Below are 24,264 nucleotides of genomic sequence, written 5' to 3'. Positions count from 1 at the left end.
CAGGCAGCCAAAGCAGATCTTGCCCCACCATTGACTTCCCTCAGTTAAAAGTATTTGTGCTCAAAAGTTTCAAATCCCATATTTTAACATCAAACTTTTTAAATAGATCTAGGAAAAGTTTTAATAATAAAATCATTATAATAGTAAACATTTTAAATTAAGTTTCAGATTTAATTTTCAGTATTCTTTGGCCAAAAGGCATATTTGTTACAATTATAGTTATAAATTCTGTATTTTGGATTATCCAACATTTTATTCTTCATTTTTTTTAAAGCCTAAGTTAACCATATAGTCATGTATTTCTGATCTTGAGCGAATTAGTAAAAAATTGTATTGATTTGCCTTTTTGCTTGATGAATGGGAATTTTTATTTTGTGAGAAACTACACTATTCAGGATCTGCATTCATCCTAATTATCTGCAAAGAAATACCTAAAGTAAAGTCAACATTGCCTTGAGTTTTTAAAACTTCTACTACAGCTGAATTTACATCTACTGGTAACAGTTTGTTTGCAGAAACATAAGAAATGGCATTTGTCTAAAACTACTTTGTATTAGACTTTAGCCATAAAATTAAGGAAAAATAACTTTAGAGGCCAAAGAATTATACTTTTCAGTGAGAAATTTATTTGTGGGCAAGGAAGTCATGACCAGGTTAAAAATCTTTTTTGTGTATTTATAAAATGGTCATAAATATTAAGGAGTTGGAGGAACAATGTTTTCTCTCAAATATTGGATTGAACAAATTGGACATTTATGTTTATATTAAAGTATAATATAAAATTAAAACATAAAGGTTTCAAAAATCCCTTGTAACACATATTGAAATATATAAATATAATTACATTATATCACACATATGTCAAGAACAAACTTTTCAGAAAAAATATATAATTTCTTAAGGATTTTTAGAAAGTCCATCTTTATTTTAAAACCAACATAGGGCTTGATTCATTTTTCTCCTTGAATTATTTAACAAAGTGAAGAAAAAATAGAAAACACAATTAAAGAATCAAAGAAATGTGTACATATAATATGCAATATTCTCTCTATTTAAATGATAAATAAGCTTGTAGGATTCTAAAATACTATCAGCTCACCCTTACTGTAATAGATACAATTTTTCTAATTGTTAGTCTCTATCTTTAAAATCTCACATCTTGCTGAATTTAACCTCAAATGGATTGTTAACTCTTTTAAAAGCCTATTCAGAGAAATAAGCTTTTAAAGTATCTTAACAGTTTCACGTCTACTTAGATGATTTGCTGAAATAAGCATGAGTCTTCAACATAGATTCTGATCAAAATTTCAAAAAGTCAATGACCTTTTCTCTTCCTAAATAAGCACATGAAGAGAGCAGATTTGTTAAAATAGGTTCATAACTAACAGACACGGTTTTAGTCAGAACTCCAAAGATCTCAAAGCAGAGGAAATTCTATCTGATTTTATTTTATTTCATTCCTATTTAATTTTATTTATTTATTTAGATAAGTGTGGGAGACGCATACAAAGATTATGATAAATTAGATTATTGATGCTTCTGAAACGATCCCCCCAGGAGCTGTCAAAAGACAAATTGACAACAAATTTATGTTAAAGATCTTAATTGGCTTTCACTGTGATCACAGACTTAGGGAACACTTCATTCTATGTTAGAATGAATGTTCTAATAAGCTGAGCAGAAGAGTTTTGCTTCCTAAAAAAGGACTGAAGCAGAAAGAGAGAACAGAAAGTGGGTTCCCCAATTCAAAGTTATTTTCCTTTTTAGGTGAAAGCCAAAGGGACTTCCTTATCACAGGAGCTAAAGGTAGTGTGTCTGGGGATTTGGCTATTATCTCTCTCTCTCCTGATTTCTCAGAAGATGGGATAAACAACTTAGTTTCGGCTGGTGGTGTGGAATTTCCGCCTGAGTGACTCCATTTGGTTTGGTCTGTTGAGTGCTGGAGCTCAGTCCAAACAAATAGTCTTCCACAAATTTTATTTAACAATAATAAAGCCAGCCGAGATTACAAAGAAAAAGTCATTAAATCACATAAAATGATGTGACAGGCATCTTAGGCATCAGCAATCTTCCCAGTCCCCTGCATTCATATATTCCTAAATTAGACGACAATTCCTCGGGGACGATTCTTTCTGGAGAGGCTCTGTCCCCACAGTCCTACTTGCTCCAACCACTCCTTACCCCAACACATGCATATTTTCTTTTCTGATATGTTTGACATTACTGTCGTTTAGTTAGTCCTTAATTATATTTTCTGCCAAATAGCCCTATTAAGATGACTTGGCATGTGTCTCCTGTGCCTCTGATATTTATAGTTTTCATTTAGTTTTGCATTTCAAAGAGAATTCTTGATTTAAATATTCTGTCCTATTGTACTTATAAATGCACTCATATTTATCAAATCATATATCCTGGATTTCAGTTTCTGAAATAACATCCTGGCACTCTTGGTTGGAATTTGACATTCTCATGGAATTTTTTTTTTTCCCTCAAGGAATAATATTATAAATGTTGGTAAGACTCCCAGGCAAGCCTAAAGCTCCTTTAACCCATAGTTGAGTATAATACAGATAATATAAATGAATTATTTATCAATGAATCCACAAGCCTGCACTGATTTCTAGTGGACAGAGGTCAGAGAGCATCTGAATATTGTGGGCTAAAGTGGGTGATAGGTGAACACTAAAACAGAGCAGGGCAAAAAAATACAAAGAACTGATAGATTTGTATGTGGGTGAGTTAAGCTTTTTCAGATTGTAATTAACAAAAATATAAGCAATTTCTCTCAAGTAATGAAACCTTATGGTATGGATCCTCAGGGAAGTAAGCGAGAACAGAAGAGAATTCCAGGGTCCTGAGAGCTGAAGTCGTGAGAGAAACTTGGAATGAATCTGAGACGAGAACAGCATGGGTGGCTGTCCAGACCCAGCAACAGCTGCAGCCATCTGGTTGTCATTTTGTGCCCTCTGCAGCAGTGCTGTGCTGTGAGCAGCTATTCTCTGTTTTACCTCTTTCAATTTCTCCAATGAGAGACTAGTATCGCAATACACAGTCCCCATCTAATGCCCTGAGGGCCACTTCATGGGCTGCTATTCACTCCATAGACTACCTCTGTTGGGAATGCCACCAATCTTCAATCTAGTCATTTGCTGTGAAAGTGATAAATGGAGCAGGTCATATGGCCTAGTTTGTCCTGGTTTGTCCCAGCTTACATCTATCATATTGGTATCATGAATAGCCCCTTTTCATTCTCAAAAAGTGTTTGGTTTGTGTACAAATTATATGGTTGCTCTATGCAGAATCACATTGAATGAAAGCACGAGGGTTTTTTAGGTCAGAAAATGCCTGCAGGAAGGCGAACACTGGCATTTACCCCAACCATCTGTCCAGTTCAGTAGGCTATCACCTCAGCAAGGGTCATCCATTAAATTGCTAGACTGTAGGACGCATTGTTACCAATAACATGCAACTCATCAGTTCTAGATGCAAATGCTACACTCAATTTTTTTTTATGGAGTGCACTGTTTTGTTCCAGGCACTATTACTGCAGGTGAAGCAGTAAACAGAATACATGAAAATCCTGCCCTGTGGTGTTTACACACAAGTAACTTAATTTTATAATTAAGGCAAGTATTTATTGAATACTTCTAAGTGCTGAGACTATTGTCATCATATTAAATACATTCTCATCATGTCCTAAAAATTACTGCATTGTGTGGGTCCTATCATCATCATGAATGAGTGAGCCAGACAGAACCATGTCAAGGTAAGACAGATGATGAGTGGTGGGCTTAAGACTTGAACCCAGACACTCTGGGTCTGAGTTCCTGATGAGGACCACTATAATAAAAGGATTCTCTGTTCATAGGAAATGTAGTCTCCCTCTTGCAAACTTCTTGGAATTATAGAAGATTATATGAGTTCAAATGAGGCCAGTTCCACTTAAAGTCCCAAAGAAAAATTGAAGTGACATCTGGACAAGCTATTACTGTCCATGACTTTTCCCGCCAATTTCCAACATATATGGGATAGTTGGTCAGATTTTTGTCCATTCCATGAAGAAACCCTTGAAGGCCCGTTACCCATTAACACCTCAACCTTGAAGGTTACATTTTTCTTAGATCACAGACATATACTTAGTCATTGTTCTCTAAGTCAATACCTCATCAGATTGATTGAGTTCTGAAACATTTTCATCCTATGTCCATGGAACAGAAAGATCTTCTGTTTCCATGGTTCCTTCTTGCTGACTCTGCCCTCCTTCTCTTTAACCTGGGCCCTTCTCCTTCCAAAGCAATCATGTGAGCATCAAAGATTCAATTTTTTTAATGTAAATAACTGAGATAGAAAAAGATTGTGCAAATTTTTCAGTAGAAAAAGATTATACAGATATTTCAGTAGCCTGTGTTTAAGTTGCTCAACTTAATTAGAAAGGTTTTCCTTAAAGATAACTTCATGACAAATACATTACCTGCTCTACTTCTCAAACATTGGCAATTCTAAGATGATATTTCTTTTAATCATCTTCTTAATATTGTGCAAGTTTTTGTTATTGAAACCTTTACCATTCACTTCATTATTTCTAGCTCCAAGATATTTTCTTGTGGACTTAACTCTCAGAAATCTTGACACACAATTGTAAGCTTCATAATCAACAGAAGAAATACTAAAGTTAACTTATTCTGGAATTTTGCAAATGGAGAACTCATAGTTGAAAGGAAATTAAATATACAAAAATTAATCATTTAATGTTGTCTATAGTATCTCAAAAACTGCAACTTTAAGCAAAACATCATATAAGGAAACCAATTATTTTTTTCATCAATGTTATAATGCAACAATATTGAAAAAAACGATGTTGTGGCATGACACCAATCTATCTCACAGCAACCTCAAACTCCTGAATTCAAGGGCTCTTCCTGCCTTTGTCTCCCAGAGTGCTAAGATTGCAGGTCTGAGCCACCAGCCCAGCCAAAACAATGTTATTTTGAAGATCTACTGTATGTCTTTTGTTTAAAACAGTAGTTTCCAAGAACCTGTGGAAACAATAAATGTTAGAAAATACCAGTGGTATTTACTATACATGCCAGCTCTCAACATTCAACAAACATTAACTAAATTATTTTCTCATTTTTTTTTTTGAAACAGTCTCACTGTGTCACCCAAGCTAGAGTGCCATGACATCATAGCTCACAACAACCACAAATTCCTAGGTTGAAGCTATCCTCTTTACTCACCTGAGTAGCTGAGTCTACAGGCACCTGCCACAATGCCCAGATAATTTTTTTCTGTTTTTAGTAGAGACATAGTCTTGCTCTTGCTCAGTCTAGTCTGGAATTCCTGAGTTCAAGTAATCCACCCTCCTTGGCCTCCCAATGTGTTGGGATTACAAGCATGAGCCACCATGCTCTGTCCTTCACTAAAATCTTAATGTGAGAAGGCACAAAGAAGTACAAGTTAGCCCAGCCTTTAAGAAATTTACATCGTTTATTTTAACCTGGATAGAGTTGGAACACATTCTTCTTAGTAAAGTATCACAAGAATGGAGAAGCAAGAATCCAATGTACTCAATTCTAATATGAAGCCAGTAGATGATCTAGTACATACCCACATAAGAGGAAAACTAACATCAATTCAAGGTGGAGGGGTGAGGAAAGAGAGAGCAGGGAGAGGGGAGAAGGTAGAGGGATGGAGGATTGCAGGGTATGGCACACCTCTTGGGGGCAGGACACAATTATAAGAGGAACTTAACCTAACAAATGCAAACTGTGTAACCTAATTATTTGTTATCAATGAACCCGAAACAATACCTAACAAATGCACACTGTGTACCCTTATTATTTGTACCCTCAATGAACCTGAAACAATAAAAAAAATTTATAATATAGCAAAGAAAACACACAGGCAATTAGTAGTATTTGCTAACATTTACCAAACACTTAGGTGGTGTTATCTACTATGCTAAACATTTTTCCTATGTTGTTTGATACTCAAAACACTCATTATTATTACATCATTCCCATCTTACAAATGAAGAAACCGATGTTCAGTGTTCAACAGTTTATTCAAGGACATATAGTTAGTAACTGAAAAATCTACAATTTGATGCCAATAATCTAACTCCAAAGACTGTACCCTAAACCCCACACCCTTACAAAACAATAGTCAATGTGTATCCTTCATAATCTTTTTAAAGTCATTTTAAATTAAAAAGATTTTTATGTGAAACTTAGTAAATGTAGAATGTAAATGTCTTAACACAATGACTAAGAAAATGCCAGGAAGGCTATGTAACCAGAGTGATGAAAATGTGTCAAACGGTCTATAAAACCAGTGTATTATGCCCCATGATTGCATTAATGTACACAGCTATGATTTAACAACAAAAAATAATAAAAATAGTAATAAATTAAAAAGATTTTAATTAAATCTTTTTAAATCTTTCTATTCTTGGCACATAGTGTCTGGAAAAATAACAACGTATTACTCATAATACTTTATTATCAGAGTACATTAGACTATTTGCCACCAAATCAATCACCTGTTGTGCATATTGCAAGGGTACATGTCAAAGATATTAACAGTAGAGTACAAATGTCTAAACACAACAATTAAATAAGTATGGTGAAGGCTATGTTAACCAGTTGGATGTAAACATTCCAAATTGTATGTAAAATCAGCACATTGTACCCCATAAATGAAGTAATGTATACAGTTATGATCTAATAAAAAAATATATATGTTCATGTGGTAGGTTCTATACCATCTTTTTTAATATAGTATATAATTTAATCCTTATGGCAGCCTATGAAATTATTATTATTATATGATAACATTATTGCATTTGAGAGACTGGCCAAGTTAAGAAATGCATTCAAGGACTACCCAAACATTAAGAAGCAGGGCTGGCATTTTCTATACAATTTGAAGAAAGGACTTGAGTATTTCTTTCCACCAAACTAACATTGTTTGAGACCTTAGAAAATGTAAAAGGTTTTTATATCCCAGAGAAGAATTCTTATACACTTCTTTCTTATTAAGTTGTCTGGGGTTGAGCTCGCACTAACAATGTAAAATGTCCCTGTTTCTGATGGATCTTCTTTCTTTAGTTCTAACATTGACCTGGAGGAACTCTTTTGGGAATTGTTGGAAGTATTTCTTCTCCAACATATGATCTTATTCTTCTCACCTGATATGAGAGATACTAGACGTTCATTCCGACTGTACTCTCAAGTCTCCTGCCTCAGCTAAATTTTCCCCTTCTGAAAATAAAGCTGCCACTAATACCGTGCGGGGAATTGAAAGACAAATTTTACTTGGCTTCTCCAAAGCTAAGTCCAAATGGAAGAATTCTTCCTTTAAGGTATTTTGTCCTAACTGGGCAATTATAGCTTGTCTCTTCTTAGCTAATTTTCCTAACTCTAACTCATTATTTACTCACTAAACCAGCTAGAAATTGCATTCATTTTAACTCTCTAGAGGTTTTGTTTGTTTGTTTGTTTGTTTGTTTCCTTTCTGGCTGAAAATAGAAAAGGAAAAAAAAAAAAGAATTACCTTAAATGATTGCATTTTGTCAAGTGGTGTGAATGGGAGATAGCTGGTTCCACTGTGGTGTTTAACTGTGGACTTTGGCTTCCTAACAAGGAACAAGGCTGACAGATCCACCCTCAAAAATTCAACAACATCACTTATTCTATCTATAATGTTAGGCCAAATACTTTGTAACAGCCTTGAGTCTCACCATCTTCACCCATAAAATGAAAAGTATATTTCTTAATACTAATCTCAAGGGACTACCGGAGAGCTTCTGTGAGCTAAGGTAAGAATAGTACTCAGCCCAAGTTCAGGTATAAAATATATGTATTCAGAAATATTATTAGCACCTCTCCCCTATTCTTTATTTTATTCATGCAGAGTTAACAAATCCCTTGTGGTTCCAGTTCAAAGCTATCAATTAATACAACCTTACCTAAAGCTTTTTTCCTACCAATATCCTTTACTGGAAACTTAAAAACACTATCAATATGTGCCATTATTATGTACCAGTAAAAACAGAGGCTGAGTGTGGTGGCTCAGGCCTGTAATCAATCCCAGTATTCTGGAAGGCCAAGGTGGGTGGATCACCTGAGCTTACAAGTTCGAGAGCAGCCTGAGCCAAAGTGAGACCTCGTCTCTAAAAACAGCCAGGTCTTGTGGTGGGCACCTCTAGTCCCAGCTACTTGGGAGGCTGAGGCAAGAGTATCACTTGAGCACAAGAGTTTGAGTTTGCTGTGAGTTATGATGCCATAGCACTCTACCTAAGGCAACAAAGTGAGATTGCCTCAAACAAACAAACAGAAAAACATTTTTCAGTCAGCTGGGTTATCTGGATATTAAAAAAATCAAGTTTGGGCATTTATTGTGTTATTCAATGTGTGTGGAAACAACACAAAAATACTGAGGTTGTCAAAAATGCATACACATTTTAAGAAAGAAAAAACTGTATAAAATTATAATACTCAAGTCATGTTTGACTTCTGCAATTACAGGAAGTGCTCAAACATGACTTGTATTCATCTTTTGTTATTGTTATACATTGAGCATTACAATTTTAGTACAATTCTTTCCTTTCTTAAAATGTGTATACACTTTTTTGGCACTCTGTGTATATTTTTGCTAGTACATGGAGAGAGAAAGATTATAAAATAAAGGATTAATAGTGATTGTCTCAGGGAAATGGGATAATGAGGCACTTTGACTTTTTCCTCTATTAAAAATTTCTATAATATTTTAATGTTTTATCAAGGAGCATAGATTACTTTTGTAATTAATGAAAACATTTTTGAAGGGCTAAAAAATAGATTACTTAAGTAAATTCAGATTCCTTTGAGATGCAGATCCATAGTGACAGTGTGGAAAATAACTTCAAGAGAACATGAAACGAGAGAGAAAGCTACTATGCTGGATGCTAGATTTAGGAATTCAAAAGGATGTTATTAAGCTCTAATTATGGGTTGAATCTGACTATAATCTAACAAGGATAAATAAAAAATCTAGAGCACAAGTCCAAAAATATAGTAGCATACACATAGCCTTTGGAGGGTTTAATTTTCTACAAGATTTATAAGAAATCAACGATCTATCTGTAATTTAATACACACTAAAAAGTAACATATTATTAAGGCCCATGCTCTCCTTTAATTCATCTTCAGAATGTGGAGATTGTCAGAATTATTCCATCTAGTCTGCATTAGTGAGTATAAAGTACCAGAACAAGAAAGAGTATCCTATTTTACCCTGAGCAATCATAACACATTTAGATGTAGTTTGGGGAATATGAGAGAATGAGCTTGTGGCCCACCAGAGTAAGTGCTGAGGAATGGTGTAAAAGTGGGTAGGAGGATTCAATATAATGGCATAAGAGCTGTGGGCTAAGTCTCTATGGAGAGGGAAGGCTTGTGTGGGACATTATAACTGACCTCACATATTATGAAGAGAAATTAGACTTCCTTATATGTGCCTTAAAAAGTAGCACAAAGAACAATGAGCATAATTTCCTGGGAGCTGGATTTCATTTAAATGTAATGAAAAACTTCTCAATAATTATATCTAATATTAGGATGCATTGACTGAAATAAAAAAGTTCAAAGCACTAGTGATTTTAAAACAAAAGTATTAGCTTTTTCTTTCACCAATGATCTCCAGTGAACCTTACAACTAAAAGGCTATTATTTTAGGATACACACACACACATTTTATTTCAGTCCTTCTATCTGGAATTTTCAGTAAAGTGAACATATACACTCTGAAAAGGTACCTTGGGGGGGGGACAGTGTGAACTTGATTGATTGATTGATTCTGAGACACCACCATTGCCATATAATTTGCTTAGGTTTTTTCCTATTGTTTTTGTATTATGAATCCATCTCTTAGCAAATGATAATAGTGTTAACAATGGCTAATGTGTATTAGTACTTACTATATACAGGGCATAATGCAAATGCTCTCCACTGATTAGCCCATGTAATCGTCACAACAACCCTAGTCCTTTAACATACATGTACTTCTAACTGTATTCAGTTAGGCTATGGCTATACCCATTTTACAGATGAAGAAGCAAAGAAATGACGTATGATTATTTTACTCATTGTTCCTTATACTGTTCCTTGGGGCACACAAAATGTAAGTCTAATGTTTCTTTGCAGACTCTCTGAAGTCAGTTTTATCATCTCACAATTCAGCAACATAAGCAATAGTTGGAAATATCAAGAGCCCCTCTCAAGACACTCCAACTCCAAAATCTAATTTCTTCATTTTTATATATTTTAGGGATAAAACAGAAGACCACTGAGAAAATCACCAAAAAATTTTTCTGTTACTAGAAATTTTAAAACAAAATTTTACTTCCAACAGAAAAAACAATTCTCCAACTAATTTTCAATGAATAAGTTATTAATTCTTTCTATATAGATATAAATGACCACTGATAAATTTTGGATGATAAAAACAATTTTGCAACAATATTTACTATTATTAATTGAAGACAAGTATCTTAGACTTCTTGGTAATTCATTGTTGACTCTCACAACAAAATCTTAAACTACCTTAAAGGAAATGTCCAATTTCTAGCCAATGAATTTCCACAAACGTATTCAATTCTAGATACATCTCAATGCTAAAATAATCTGCCAAAATTATTGCCTTTTGGTGTACCGAGGTTTGCATTTACCAAGTATTATTAAATGATATGTCCAAGATGCTCATTTTAAAATGTGGCTAAGATTTTGTTCTAATCTAGAAGAGCTCAGAGTCTTTAGGGATTACAGATACATAATAAGATTGTATCATCAAAATGAAAAAAAAAAGATCAAATATAGGCTAATCTAGGGTGCTATAGAGTGCACAAAGTTTAAAAATGTGTTAGTCAGGGACATGTCCAATAAAAAAAAAAATCTCCAAGTGATAAGAAAGTAAGCTTTGTGGAATAGTATTAGAAGGATTCTGAAGCAACATGCAGAATCTGAAAAAAATTATTCAGGAAGCAAAGCTATTCTGTATACATCAGAGGTTGGAAAGGGAACTCATCATCATTGGAACTCTTCTCTCTCTTGTCTCTTATTGTCTTTAATTTTTCCAACAGATAAGGGCTTTTTCTTTTCCATCTTAAAGAGCTGATAGGCAGTAAGATCTTTCCTCTTTAGTTCCTGTTATAGTAAGTTCTGCCATCTCCCTTCTACTGGAGTCAGAACATCCAAAACTGTAGCATAAGTGGGGAGAAGAGAAGGGTACTGGGCAGAAAAAAAGGCTATTATCATAACCTACCAAGGCACTTTGCTTAAAAGCTTCTAAAACATCAGAAAAGAGAGCTAGGCAAAAGTGTTTAAAAATTAGTTAGTTTTAATCTAAATCTTATACTAAAAGGGTAAAATTATAAGAATAAGCAAAGCTGGGGTGGTGCCTGTGGCTCAAGGAGTAGGGCTTCAGCCCCATATACCAGGGGTGGCAGGTTCAAGCCCAGCCTTGACCAAAAACTGCAAAAAAAAAAAAAAAAAGAATAAGCAAAGCTAACTCAGCAATCATCAACCTGATATTTGGCCTAGGTACAGTTTGAAGGGGAGATTACTAGAGATGGGCTGAAGTGTCAGGTAAGGGTCAAGTCATGGAGAACCTTGTATATTCTGCTGCAAATCAAAAATGATTGATTAACCTATATGATCCAAAAATCTTAAGTTTTAAATTTCTAAGTCTGCCTAAGATTTAATGAACATGTTATGTCCCTCATAGGCAAAAGTCTATGCTACCAAAACCCATACCTCTGTCCTTCATTTATTCACCACTCCTGTTCTTACTCCATCATACCATTTGTCTACTATAGCCTCAGCCTTATCAACTCTGATGGTGTCACACATTTGTATGGTAACAAGCTCAGGGCTGCACAAAATGGTGGCAACTCTTTTCTTCCTGGCAGGGTTTTGCATCTTCAATCACTTTTCTTTCTACCATTCTATTTTAACTGAGGGCATAAAATTCACTGAGTTTGCCAATCCATTCTGCATCCTGTTGTTTGAAATCTATTCATCATTTTATCCATAGAATTGCTTAGGAAGGAAGTCTTTCTTGAGACATGCATAGAGTGAAGGTCCAATATAAAATAAGTGGAACCAATGGAGAAATGAATTTGTTTCAGCTTCATTAATAATGTGTTTTATGTACCCTTTCAACCTTAGCCTCCCTCCAATTTATAGTTAATATTCCAAAGTCTTGATTGCAGAGTGTATACCCAAGAAAACTGTGCTGTTCTTTCTTTTGATATTTTTTTGTTCACATGCCAAGCACGGCTGTGCAGCCTTCTCAGGAGAATTCTATTTCAACTACAAAAAGTTGTTAACATAAGGCTGAGTCTGTACTATGACCCTATTATGACAGCTTGTTCAAAACTACAAAAGACAAAGGACATGGAAAGGTTTGGAAATCATGTCTGTTATCTACACACGTGGTCCCTACAATATGCTAACTTTGGGAAATGGTGGGGGCTACTGTCCTAGAAGAAAGCCCAAAGCAGTCAACCATTCCTGATTCTATTCAGCCATTCAATAGTAGGCAGCTCTTCAGAAACAAAACTAAATCCAACTGATGAAATGCAGGGATGGTAACTGTTTAGACTGGAAAGAGACTGGAAATATTAATAAAAATATTTATTAATTTGATTCAAATTATTCAGACTTTTAGGTAAATTCTGAGTTTTGCTATGGAATTCTCACTGCCTATGAAGGTGAAAAACCCCTCTGCAATTCCACTTTGCAAAATAGCTTGGACCATTTATTGTCAAGCTATACATATATATATATATACACACACACACACATACACACATGTACATATGTTATAATATCAAAATAAGAAAATTGAGCTCAAAATCATATAAACATTTATAAAACTATATAAAATACATGAACATTATTTTATATGATGAACAATTAGAAGTAATCAAAATGTCCAACAATAGGAAGATGATTTATGTGGCATATACAGCTCATGAAATGTTTTATAGCTGCTAAAAATTACATTGATAAAAGGTTGTAATACAAAAATGACATATTTATAATACAGGATGTTCATAAAGTTTGTGTGTAATAAATTGCACACAGGGTGGCGCCTGTGGCTCAGTGAGTAGGGCGCCGGCCCCATATACCGAGGGTGATGGGTTCAAGCCCAGCCCCGGCCAAACTGCAACAAAAAAATAGCCGGGCGTTGTGGCGGGCGCCTGTAGTCCCAGCTGCTCGGGAGGCTGAGGCAAGAGAATCACGTAGCCCAAGAGTTAGAGGTTGCTGTGAGCCGTGTGACGCCATGGCACTCTACCCGAGGGCGGTACAGTGAGACTCTGTCTCTACAAAAAAAAATAAATAAATAAATAAAAAGTAATAAATTGCACACAAACCTTATGGACACCCTGTATATTTAAAAAGTAAGCTCAAATATTATACATTCATTATGGTCATATTACATAAATGATGCACAAAAAAATGTTGTAGACAGATTATAGATACTTATATTTGTTCTCCCCCCAGTGTTTCTTGGTATTTTTTTACTGAGTATTCATTTTTAATAATAAAAATCTATAAGATAGTGCAAAGGTAGATAGTGAAGAGAAATTTATCAAAATCAGTTAAAAGTGAAAATGCCCACCTCCTACAACCAGTAAGTCCATTCATTCCTAGATACATAACCAGATGAAACTTTCACACTTCTACACAAGGATACAAGCACAGCATAGTTCATTATAACATTGATTAGCTACAAAAGAACAGTGAATAAACTGTTATTTTAATGAACATGAAATTCAGTAAGCCAGAGCTGCATGTGTCAACATAGGTAAATTTCAGAAGCATAATGTTGATAAAAAAAAAAAAAAAATCAAGCTGCAGAAAGTACACACTGTATAAATGACAGTTTTATAAAGTTGAAGACATGTGTATCCCTCCTTACAACTCAAGGGTTCGAAAACAAAGAACACAATGTAAAAATGAGAAGACATGACTAGACATTTCTTCAACAAAGACAAACAGGTATATGAAAATATGCTCTACATTACTATATGTTACTGAAAAATCAAATTAAAACCACAATAAGACATCATTTCACACCTGTTAGGATGTCTGTTGTCAAAAAAGCAAAGATAACGGGTTTTGATATGGAGAAATTGAAACTCTCGTGCAGTTAGCTGGAAGGTAAAACAGTATGGTCACAGTTGCTTTAGAGCAACATTGAGATTCAGAAGATGGAGAGTGGGGTGGTACCCGTAGCTCAGTGGGTAGGACTCTGGCCACATACACTGGAGCTGTCAGGTTCAAACCCTGCCTGGGACAACTAAAACAACAATGACAACTGCAACAAAAAAATAGCCGGGCATTGTGGTGTGCGCCTGTAATCCCAGCTACTTGGAATACTGAGGCAAGAGAATCACGTAAGCTCAAGAGTTGGAGGTTGCTGTGAGCTGTGATGCCACAGCACTCTACCAAGGGTGACAAAGTGAGACTCTGTCTCAAAAAAAGGCGGGGGGGTCAGTGCCTGTGGCTCAAAGGAGTAGGGCTCTGGCCCCATATGCTGGAGGTGGTAGGTTCAAATCCAGCCCCAGCCAAAAAAAAAAGATAGAGAATGACCTCTTTCCTCGTAAAGCATTAGTGCCACATGGCTGAATGCAAGCTCCATTTCCTAATGATGGGCCTGGTCCTGGCCTTTGTGTGTGGACTGGGGATTTTCCTCCTCTTACTCCCCTGCTTCATCAGTGATCCTTTCTCACCACCACCTGGGCAGAAAAGAAACATCAGGAAGCATTCAGTGGAGAAGAGGGAGCAGCCTAGAAACAAGAAAAGGAGCTACACCCAGAAAGCTTGCAGGAACTGCCAGAGAAAACTGCAGGGTGTTAGGGACTTGAGTTTACTTCTGCAGAGCCACCTTGGGGAAGCTTCCTGACAAGAGGGGCTCTCATCAGCCCTCATGCCCAAACCCCCCAGGAAAAATGTGCAAACCAACCATACATACCCCACTAGCCATGTGGGGAGAGTATGGGATACTTTTCCTGCCACATTGTCCACACTGGCATCCCCAGCACCATGCACCTCTGACCTCTACCCTGTCACCAAGAACAGTGACCTTCCCAGTTTGGGCTGGATCACATTCATCCCTGAGTGCCTCCCAGCCACCAGAGCCACTGGTTCCCCTAGAACGCCCTTTGCCCCAGCCATAGGCCTTTTCCCCTCCCACCCCTTGGCCCCCTCCTCCTATGGCCTGTCCTTTGCCTTCTCCTGACTCCAGCCTGGCTCATCCTCAGTGTGACTCAGTAGCACCCCCACTGGGCACTGTCCCACATAGCTTTTCTGTTTGCAATAACAACTCTTGGGTGCCTTCCTCAACCACCTGAGGCCTTGGTCACTCCAGCAATCCCAGTTCAGCCCTCTCCAGGAGCAGATGGCTACTAGAGCCAGCAGAGCCTGGATCCTCTCCACTAGCCCCAGGACACAACCCAGCAAAAGCATCTTTCCAACCATTCACCAGAGGCTTCATTCCAGGGAGACACCATACGCAGGCAGATGGAGGCTGGTGGCCCCGCTTTTGTCAACCCTGGTGTCCAGAACCTGCTAGAGATACTAATTTCCAGGTACATAGAACAAAAACAATGGAAGGAGAAAGAAATTGAGGGGTTGTTTCTGAAACAAAGAAGCCCAGAATCCCCTTGGAGGGGTCTCTGGGGAATATGTTCTCTGAGGAATATGTCTGAAAGATCTATCTTGTGATCTACAGGGCTCCCTACTGACAGTTCCAGGAGTTAGCTCTGATGAGGCCCTCAAGGAGTGACAAAAAAAATGACTTACAAGAGAGCCCAGATGAGTAGCTCACAGACACTCTGAAATCCCACATGAGCAGGAAGCTAGGGCAGATTGAGGGCGGAGGGACCCCGGGAATGGTCATCATTCCACGTTTGCTACTAACCAAGCCTTGGCCCCTTCAGAAAACGCAAACACGCACACGGAAACTGCGTATCTAGCATCCTTAAAGGGCGGGAATCCTGCGAGGACACCTTGTAGAAACTGCTCCTAGATGAGGGTAGGCAACATGTGCTGTAAGCACATGTCAAAAGGTTACAGCTGGGGCACAAGTGGAGCCTGCCCCCTAAGATCCTCAATGAGGAACATCTCATAATGAAAACAACTCAAGCCCTGCCCCTTCCGTTATACACCTGTCCTTCCTGTGCCACCTGTGAATTTAGAGATATTTCCACAGCTGAGGTTGCTAGTTTCCAGGGAGAAGATCCTTGGGAAGGTCCAGGAATGAGGGTGATAACAGAAAAGCCAGTGCCCATCCCGACTGGTCCTTTCCCTGTCTCCTCACCTGTGGGTGGAAATGTCGAAATGGACCTGAGAGGGACCCAGTACAGTGTCAGCCATGGGCACTCAGCGGCCCCTTCCGCTGGACAGAAGAGCAGGTGGACTTCTCAGCCCCTCTTAGGCAGAACCGGGCACAGTGAGACAGTCCTGGAGGCTAAGAGAGACAGCCTAGAGTTGAGTCCAATTCCAACCATGGCCAGGAATGAGCCAAAGGAGGAGGGGGAGAGTGTGGCCTCAGGAGACCTCCAGCCCAGACAGACAATGCTGGAACTCACCATAGGGCCCCAATCTTTAGAGGTCAAAGAGACTATGGAGCCAGTAGAGGCCAGGGACAAGAAGTTCCCTGCTTGGGAAGCCAGTGTGAGAGCAGACGCCCGTACCTTTAATGCCAGTCACATCTCGGGGGCTCTGGGGAGCAAACTCCCTACCCTCTACACTTTATATCCCCCAGGACCCAGAAGAGAGGTGCCTCAAGACACAGACTGTCGGCGACTGTGAGATTGCAGCAGAGATGGAGCCGGAGAGCCAGCCTGAAGGCCCTGCCCCTGATGTCTTTCTCTGAGACTACCCTGTTGGTGCCATCCTTGATGATCATGTCCCTGAAGTTCTCCTCACTGCAGACAGGTTGGCTTCTTGGTCCTTTTTGTCCAGTTTCCACAGCAAGTCCAGTGGTGACACTGAGGGTAGGGAGTAGCCAGAAGCTGAGGGAAACTGGGATCCTGAAACTCCAAGGTGCATGGCAGAGTCAAAGCAAGATGTTTGGCCCTACTGATGAGGAAGGCCCAAACAGAGAGACACAAACCAAGGGATCAGGGGAAAAGGCTTCTCAAGCCAGTGGGATGAACCACCTTGCCCAGGATAGAGAATTAGCAGAGTTGCTAAGAAACAAGTTTTCCCAGTCCCTGCCAAAGGAAGGACAGGCCCTACGGGAAGCTGCTTTAGGAACAAGATGTGGCAATTTCTGCAGTGAATTTTCCCAAGAAAGGCTCAGGGCAGGAAGACCCCCTGAGAAACTGCAAGACTGCATTAGCCATGAACCAATGCTGAGGACCCGTCACAAGCATGTAGTCTGTGGACTGCAGAATGGCTAGAGCCCAAGAGGACATGACCATTGCTGGACACAAGGTAGAGGAGAAAATTGGACCTAACCATGAACTTCCTGTCTCAAATTGGTACAACGAAGAACTCTAGGCCCCAGTGGGTAAATGGTCATTGTAGCTACCAATGGGGTTCCTCCCACTCACAGCAAAGGACAGTGATGAGTGACATGGCCTGCAGTCACCAAGCCACCCACAGGGGCCACAGCTGTCTCGTTCAGAATGGTGGCCCAGAGACAGCAAGTGGGTCTCCCCAGCCAGGTTTCACCAGCACAGGCCAAGGATGGCAAGAGCCTCTAGATACCCCAATTACTGCCCCAGGAACTAGCATCTACCTAGAGATACCTCACTTGCTAAACCAGATCCCATCTTTCACTATGGGAAAACTTTTCTCCCCAAAGTCCAATTCAGGAAGAGAGAACTTAATCTGACTTATACCAGCACATCTCCCATATGCTGAATGACTTCCACCTACCAAGACTCATAACCTTTCTTAATAGATATGTGTCATCTCAAAAGAAAAAATGAACAATAAAAATAAAATAAATAGTATAGTCACTGTAGAAAAAACAGCATAACTTATTGCTCAAAAATTAAAAATAGAACTATCATAAAATCCATGAATCCCGTTGAATAGATATACAAAAGAGTTAAAATTCAGACCTCAAAGAGATATTTGTATTCTCATGTTTATTGCTGCAATATTCACAATACCCAAGATATGAAAACAACCTGAATGTCCATCAACAGGTGAATAGATTTTTAAAATTGATAAATACGTACAATGGAGTATCATTCAGACACAAGAAAAAGAAAACTGCAAAATGCAATAACATGGATGAACCTGGAGCACAGCATGCTAAATAAAGTAAGCCAGTCACAGAAAGATAAATATGCATGATTCTAGGAGGATTCTAAACTAGTCACGCTCATAGAAATAGGGAGCAGAATGGTGGTTGCCAGGGGCTGGCAGAGGAGAAATAATGAACTATTACTGTTTGTCAGTCACAAAGGTTCCTTTATATAAGATGAGTAAGCTCTAGAGATCTCCAGTATGATATCTTACCTATGGTTAGCAATACTTTACACTTTAAAAATGGGAGGAGGATGGGCGAAGGGAGGGTGATTGGTGGGATTACACCTACTGTGCATCTTACAAGGGTACATGTGAAACTTAGTAAATGTAGAATATAAATGTCTTAACACAATAACTAAGAAAATGCCAGGAAGGCTATGTTAACCAGTGTGATGAAAATAGGTCAAATGGTCTATAAAACCAGTGTATGGTGCCCCATGATCGCATTAATGTATACAGCTATGATTTAATAATAAAAAAATGCAGTTAATATGCAATCAAAAAAGAAAACACTACTGTCTTAGCTCAGGCTGCTATAATACATATGAGAGACTAGGTGGCTTAAATAATGAACGTGATTTTCTCACAGTTGTGGAGACTGAGATGTCCATGAGAAGCGTCATCAGATTCAGTGTCTGTGAGCTACTGCTTCCTGACTTGCAAAGAGCTGCCATCTCACTGTCGCCTCATGTGGCCCTCAGAGAGAGCTCTGGTCTCTTCCTCCCACTTTACTTCATGTCCTCATCTAAACCTGATTACCTCCCACAGGTTCCCACCTCCAAATATCATCCCATTGGGGATTAGGGCTTCACCATAGGGATTTGGGACTAACACAAACATTGCCTCCATAGCAATCACAAAGAATATGTAATACATATAAGAATATATATCATATATTATATATCATATATATACCGTTCATGCATGCTTATATTTATAATAAAGGTTAATAAATGAAAGAAATGCATGGAAAAGATTGATACCAAGTTCAAATTGAAAAAAAAAAAATTAGCCAAGCATTTTGGCACATGCCTGTAGACCCAGCTACTAGGGAGGCTGAAGTAGGAGGATCACTTGAATCCAGGACTTTGAGGTTGCTTGAGTTAGGCTGATGTCATGGCACTCCAGCCTGAGCAACAGAGTGACTGGCTCAAAAAAATAAATAAATAAATAAAGTCAAGATGGCGTAAATCTCTCGGGGCAGAGGGAAGAGATTAGATTAGAAAAGAGATATAGATTTTATCTGTTATCTGTTATTTCTATGTTTCATTACTTTTTTAAAAAAAATAGGAAGAAATGATAAGATTTCAGAAAGTTTGGTGGTAGAGATTGAGGTCCTTACTTTATGTGTATCCTTTTTAATATGCTTGAAATATTTTATAATGACAGGTAAATATATTATTTCAATACATGCAAAATCAGGAAAAACAAATTCTGTTGTAAAAATACATCAAGTTTGCTTATTATTTTAGGCACGATAAGGTCACTATATTTTTACACATCACAATTTGGGGGGTATAAGAGATTAAAAGTTTTACTTAAAAATATGTGTCTATGTGAGCAGAAAATATCAGAACTTCTGTTTATATTCATTTTTATCAAAAATATAAAGAAATTAATCTTCACTAATTTAAAAAAAAATGTGTCTAAATGGTGGGAAGTGGGAGAACACAGACATACATCTGCACACTAATAGAAAAATCAAATAGTAAGTTGCAAGTTACTAAGTAAAAAAAGTAAGAATCGAAAATACTGGCAGTCTGAACAATGTTTTAATCTGGGTGATATTTAAGTTCCCAGAAGGACATATAGGGTATGTTCTCTGTGCTACGTTGGTGCTATTGGGGTTGGAAATCTGGCTCTATCACCTACCTATGCAACCTGGAACAAGTGACATATTCTGATTCAGTCTCCATGATTTTTTTTCTCATTTATTAATTATGAATAATAGGAATAATCACTTGTATGCAAAAGTAAGAAAAATGAGTTAATGCACAAAAAATGCTTAGAATTGTGCCTAGTTCCTTTATCATTTAGATATCAGCTCAAAGTCCATTTCTTCAGAGAGGACTTCACTGGGAATGCAATCCAAACCCCCATTCACTCTGTACCACACAACCCTGAGGTATCATCTTCATAGCACTTAACATTTTCTCATGTTATTTTACGTACCAATGTGTTTATTCAGTATTTCTACCTCCTTCCAGTACAATGCCAGCTCTGTGAAGGTAGGCTCATGTCTTCTTCACCTCTGTATTACCATAACTTGGGTCAGTGCCAGGAAAGAAACTTATTAAATGAAGAATAAAGAGAATGTCTCTAAGAGTGAGGGAGGCTTAACAAACTTGAATGTCTATTTCTGGATATTTTTCCAAATGTTATGGAAGTCAGATCAGATACATCCAGACAGATTTGATCAAAAGACTAACATGGCCAGGAGCCGTTCAATGCCCCCTATACACATATACACATAAGCCCCTTCAAATGATGTTGTTTCCACACATAACCACTTTGGACGTGGCAGAACTAACCAGCCGTATCGTATCATACAAACCTGTATTCCAGCTAAAGCTGATTGAGCTGTGCTTAGGTAATCATATCTTCTCAAGAGAATTTGAGCAAAATGCACATGGACACTTGTCACTTAATGTCGGTTGCTGCAGCTAAGAATTCATGATATAGTGAGAAGAATTTCGAGACCATACTGAGCCAGGTAAATTTTGAGTAAGCGGAAAAGTGAGATGAATAGAACACTAGCAAAAGCAAAAGAAGAATGACCACATATCTCCAGAAAAATGAATTCACTGCCTAATTTTCTAGTTCCCAATTCTACTACAAGATAAAATATGAACTTTGCAAAAAAAAATGTCAAAAAATAAAACAAAATATGAACTTTGCCTTAGGATCATAAAGATCTTCTGCATCCCATGATAAAATCCACTATTTTGTTAATATAAAAGGGTAACATTCTTTGAAATTTCATTGAAAATATTCATTCAAGAGCAAAAGTGATCCATGCTTATAGAAAAGAGTTAGAATTCATTCTAACGTCAATGAATAGCAATCAAGGCAAAACCCAATCAGAATAAAAGTCTTATGTTGTAAATATACTCATGGAAGGAAAAATCACTGTGAAGTCAAAGGGGCAAGAAAGTCCCTCAAAGCAGATTAGTGCTCCTTAAATGTCTACTCCCAGCACATGACTCAATGAAGTTCAGAGAACATAGTGGTTGCTCAAGAAACACGTTTGATTGATTCCAACACTCTGAATTTCTTCCCTTTTTTTTTCTTTTTCCTATTTTGCTGTAGGAGATGAGCTATGCTTTGATGCTTTTTACAACATCAAATCTTAACCCAAATGTCACTGGTACAGAAGAACACCCGAGTTCTTTTCATTCTACTGTTTTGTTTTATTTTGTTTTGTTTTCCTTTCCAGCAAAATATAATACCCCCAAGAGATGTGGTGAGCAATGAGTCTAAATTATTTGTGGGAAATTAAGTTTAAAAGACATCAACAAACTTCTTTGAATATGAACAGCAAAAGAACCCTAAAAAATTTCTTCCTTAGGAGCTAAGAAAGTAATTCCGGAAAGTCACAGTCTATTTTTTAAGAGGGAAAAAAGCATAAAAACAATAGGTTTAGCATAAGGATGGAAATGGAGTGCCAAGGGCTATTTATTTTAAAGATACAAAGTATTACATGAATAGTCAATAAATATGAATGCAAATCGTCTGAGTTTCACTCTGAAACATGCCAATAAAAACTTGGCTGGCTGAATATTATTCCCTATCATCCAGATGTGAAAATGTGGATGACATATAATAAAATATTTAAAAATACAGAATCTCTTATGTAAATCTGGATTCTGACTTCCCAGGAGCATCAGAAATCTTCCCTGACTCAGTAATCTCTGTGCTTCCCAGTTCCAAATTACCCAGAGAACATAAGTAAATAGCCATTGTTTAAAAAAATGCATTATTGTGCAGTAGAAAGTGTAAATTCTCTGAAAAATGCTAACGAAGTTTATCTTTCTGTTCAAAAAGTTTATTGTAAACTGTGACTTCCAGGAACATGACTCATTTGAATGAAAACAAAATAACAAACCAACAAATTACATCTGAGTTTTGTACAGACTCCCCACATCCCTCATGACTGGGTTAATTAGGTAGAAGGACCTCAAAATCCAGGACCTGTATAGCTTTTTTTTATGACTCAAAAGGTTATCCCTGGTCTTCCAGAACATAATGGGTTAAGAAGTCAAAATCCTTCATATATCATTACTTAAACCCTCAACAAAATGTATTTAAAGCCCTCTGAAAAAAGAGGTGTTAGGCAAATTCCAAATATGATTAGCATTTGAGGTTAGTAAAGTAGAAAAGATTTTAAAGGTCTGTCTTTAATCAAATCTTTGTCCATAATTAGAAAGGCCCTTACTTGCCTTGCAAAAGACAATCAAAGCAAAGAGAAGCTTTATTTGGATAGAGTACAGTAGCTATAGCTTGCTTCAGCAAGTTTTAAAGACTTTTTTCTCCTTTCCATCAAATAACCCCTAAAGTGTCATATTCTTGTTAGTTTCCGAGCAAAGGAAAGAAATACTCTATTAAAAATTTTATAGCTGAGTAAACCAAGTCCCAGAGCACAATAAAAAATACAGCAAAAAGAACAATAAGTTTTCACACTGTTGCTTTGTAAAATAAGTTTATTTCAGGTTATTTTCAGGCTTTCTTCAAAGTAAAAATAGATTTGTGACCAGAATTGACCCAGATTAGGCTCCCCATCTTGCTCTGTTCAAGTTATAACACTGCATCATGGGTTGCCTTCAATAGAAAAGTCATAAGTTATTCTTCTAAAACCTAAGACTTAATTAGATTTTTAAAGGCTTTTGGATACAGCCAAAGCTATCAGATTTTTTATCCAGATAAAAATGTGAATTTTTTAGGTGGCGCATGTGACTCAAAGGAGTAGGGTACTGGCCCCATATGACGGAGGTGGCAGGTTCAAACCCAGCCCCAGCCAAAAACTGCAAGAAAAAAAATTATGAATTTATTGTATTTTAAATTCTTCCAGAATATCCCTTGATAAAGGCCAGGGTAAGGAAAAAGTCAGTTCCTACACATTTGCCTCCCAGGAACCGAATAAAGACTGGCACATTCATTTATGGTCCCTTCCATATGATGGCCTTTGTCATAAACCAGTTTAATCAAATAAAATAATTTCTCCATTAGAGAACATCATCAATTGTAAAAAGCACCATTTGCTTAATTTCAAGTAATTTACACATCAATAGAAAGCATGCTTAACGTTGAATGTGGTAAAAATGCTCTAATCTGCATTAGAGCCAAGAAGATTCCAGTTCTCATATTTTCTGTAATAAAAATAGTGATTAGGCCAGGTGCAAGTGCTCATTCCTATAAATCCTAGCCCTCTGGAAGGCCAAGGCAGGTGAATCTCCTGAGCTCAGGAGTTTGAGAACAGCCTGAGCAAGAGTGACACCCTGTCTCTACTAAAAATAGAAAAACTAGCCAGGTGTAGTGGTAGGCCCCTATACTCCCAGCTACTCAGGGGCTGAGGGAAGAGACTCTCTTGAGCCCAAGAGTTTGAGGTTGCTGTGAGCTATGATGACACCAGGACGCTCTATCCAGGGAGACAGAAGAATACTGTCAACTTAGTGAACCTGTTGGCATCTGAAGGATGTTCAAGTATAGACAATTCGAAGTGTAGAAAACCAGGATATTGTCAGGTGCTGACTCCCTGAAATATTATGTGAGCAACCTTTGATAAGATAAAGCTGAGTTAATTTTTACCAAGGGAAGGGAATTTTTATCACTTCATTAGCAGAGTCTTAGTTTTATCTCTGAATAGTGAGTGCAAAGTTGCATACTTAATGATACTTAAGATTCTGGTTTAACATGGGTCTTTCAATTCATTGGCTTGATTAGGTTTGGT

The 24,264-nt window shown here is 37.5% G+C and overlaps 1 pseudogene; it reads left to right on the top strand.

Annotated features, from left to right (window-relative positions):
• Positions 1-17,631: 17,631 nt before the first annotated feature.
• The window catches only part of LOC128585443 (10 kDa heat shock protein, mitochondrial-like), a 33,988-nt pseudogene continuing 27,355 nt past the window's right edge, over positions 17,632-24,264 (top strand).

This window comes from Nycticebus coucang, chromosome 5 (assembly GCF_027406575.1).
Source record: "Nycticebus coucang isolate mNycCou1 chromosome 5, mNycCou1.pri, whole genome shotgun sequence".
In the NCBI taxonomy this organism is placed as follows: Eukaryota; Metazoa; Chordata; class Mammalia; order Primates; family Lorisidae; genus Nycticebus; species Nycticebus coucang.
This window is presented reverse-complemented; position numbering and strand designations above follow the sequence as displayed.